Here is a 3,082-nt window from a genome sequence, read left to right as displayed (position 1 = left end):
AGAAGCAAAGCAAACAAGGCAGTAGAAATGGCAGTTGTTCCCTCTTCAGTTCTTCCTGTCCTAACTGCCCCTTGCTCTACAGGAAATTGATATCGGATCTATATATGGTACCTGATCCTCGTAAGTGATCCCTTGTTAAATGTTCCAAAGGGAAGGGAAGAAAATTAGCTGAGGTCTCCAATTTTTCCCCCACCTATAAATATATGCAATCTTCAAATCTCTCCATCAGCTAAACCCCGCAGCAGTGCTTATTAATAAGAACGGTCATAATTGAGCCCATTTTGCACAAATTTACTATTGCTGTCTGAAAGAACTGTTTTATTCTCAAATCCAAGTAAGGAGGATTCTCCCAGGATTTCTGGAGAAATCCTGACACTGATTTTCATCCTCAACTTCCAGGAGTGTCCATGTGTTTCTGGGCTGCTGCTTAACTAAGGTTTTAACCTAGTGATTACTTGGTGGATTGTGTGTTTTGGTTTTTTAAAACACTTAGGCTTTGCCTTCAGAAGTGGCAGTAGGGCACCTGGAGTTTGCCAGAAGTGTAAATAATCCTATGAATGTCCATATATCCTGAGCAAGTGGTTCCTTGGGCAAAGATGATGGCTTTTTGCTTTTCATAAGCTACGTTAGTATCAAGAGAATAAACATGAAATTGGTGGTTTCATTTCAGACATTTGTAACAAGCCAGGCACATCGATTAGAGAAGGATTAAACAAACACAATAGGATAAAAGCTTTAATTCTTACCTAAAGGTGGTTCTGCAAAATGATTAAAGTGCCTATGTACTCTGTGACCTCTTGAAGTGCTATTACTGCTCCAAGAATGGAAGCAAATGCCTTCTGAATGCAGTTCAGAGCCACAGTGCAGGTGCTTAGCTTTACAGCGTGCTAGCTGCATGTCATCTTTGATAGGCTGGAAAATTGCAGAGTGGCTGTACAGTGATTCCCAGCCATGAAGCAGACACTCAATGCATCTCATTCCTTGCAATTAGGAGAGAAAAGCAGAAATGCATAAAATTTCAAACAGCATTTTAGTTTGCAGACCTCGTCTCTTATCTAGCACTTTCATGCTCATGTCTCAGGCATGCAGGGACTGACTAGGCCTGGACAGAAATAAAATACCACAGCACCATACCAAAAATAAAACACACTTGCAGAATTTGGTTCCTGGCACTTGATCATCCGCCAACTTCTTATGTTAGAAAGCTTAAACATAATCAAAACCTACCAACAAATTACTGAGACAAATACTGTTCCAATCTACTTTCTTCTAACATCAGAGAACAAACCCCTAGTGCAAAAATACAGTCTTGTGATAAAATGACTAATACATGACTAAAGCCATTTTCTATTGTGCAGGAGTAGCTTGGGATCATTTGTTTTTCAAGGCAGAACCCTCAGATGGTAAATTCCTATGTTGGTTGGTATTATATTAATGACCAGAATTGTTAGTCACCTCCAGGGAACTGAAATAGGATGCCACTCTGGTTGCCACTATTAATTCCAACTGCAGGTGTGAAAATTAATTTCATGGGTTTTTCTATCATTTCCTTTTTCTTAAGGATTAAAGTTATTGCACAGCCGTGGGTTCCAGATAGGGCAAATCTGAACTGAATCTTGTCTAGAACTCCCATGACAGCAAGCTAATTCATAGGAGGGAGGGCAGGAAAAAAATGATCTTGGGTTTCCTTTTCATTGTTGCTAAAGACATTAAATAATGACACCAAAGGAAATCAGATCACATAACATATATTCACATGCTTCTTTGCATCAAGACTTTAAAAAGCAATACAGCACATTACAGGTTATTTTAATCTCTATGGAATAATAGCCCACAGTGTAAAATAAATAAATAAATAAATAAAAACAGGTTAAAAATATCAAACCAAATGAAATGTAACTGAATTATTAGAAGTACAGTTTCCATATGTTGTGAAAACAGTACAACTGCCAGATTCTCGGACCGACGCTGCTGTGTCTGCACAGTCAAGAAGACCATTCCAACAAGGGCACTTCACATACTGAAATCAGACTTCGCATCATTAACCCTCAACTCCATTCAGTTCAGTGGGCAGAGCTGTCGGTCCTAAAACTGCCCAGTATTCAGTCACACCTCCTAATACCCAAAACATGCTCAGAAGATATCCTGGGTAGGCCACACCCAGAAGGATAATTAAAGATTAGAGGTAATGTAAAATCCTTATGTACTTTTTGTACATGCTGGTCAACCTAAGCTCTGATATAAAACCTTGTTCTCATGTGCCCCACCTTCCATCTGGGGAGGAGGGTGTGTCTCATGAGATTTTAAGCTAACATTAAACCTCCCAGCACTGTAGGTAAGTATTATACCGATTTTATAGATGGATAAGCAGAAGGTGTGAATGTCTTACCCTAGGTCAATGGCAGGGGATAGAACCCAAGGATCTTGACTTCTAATCTTCTGCTTTCATCACTAGACCAGGATCTGTCACTATTTTAGTGCCATTCACTCTTGTGCAGTGTGCCATAAAGCACTTTACACCTGCTGTCTGCTCCCCTGCACCTTGTGCAGTCATTGATACACCAGGGCAATATGAGTGCAGAGTGGGTGTAAAATTTACACATGCCCTCCACTTCTGCCCTGGTATAAAGGCTGCACAGGCAATGGCAAACCAGTCACTTTGTATTGTAATGAGCCTTCATGACACACAAGTCGAGCTATGCATTTCATAAGTTATTTGAAATTTACTATGAAATTTACATTATTTACTATGAGCAATTATTGTACTTTGCTATTTATGTTGAATAAGCCAAACAAAGGCTGCTCAGCAGGTCACACACAGGACAGTGTATCACAAATAATTAATCAGGCTGTTCCATTTCTAATTTCAAGACATTGAAACAGATTTGTTTAAAATTCATTCAAGTTCAGGTCTTTTAATAAAAAAGAACAGGTAATCCCTTAACAGCTAAGAAACTCTACCGCCCCCAATTATGCTTTTTCCCCCCTTAGTGACACTTGAATTCCAGAAAGAAATGTCAAATAAAACTCACTCTTTTCATGTCAGTATTGCAACCTTTTGTCAATGCTTCCTAATGTGGGT

This window comes from Terrapene carolina, unplaced genomic scaffold, assembly GCF_002925995.2.
Source record: "Terrapene carolina triunguis isolate 2854851 unplaced genomic scaffold, T_m_triunguis-2.0 Scaffold33911, whole genome shotgun sequence".
Taxonomy (NCBI): domain Eukaryota; kingdom Metazoa; phylum Chordata; order Testudines; family Emydidae; genus Terrapene; species Terrapene triunguis.
This window is presented reverse-complemented; position numbering follows the sequence as displayed.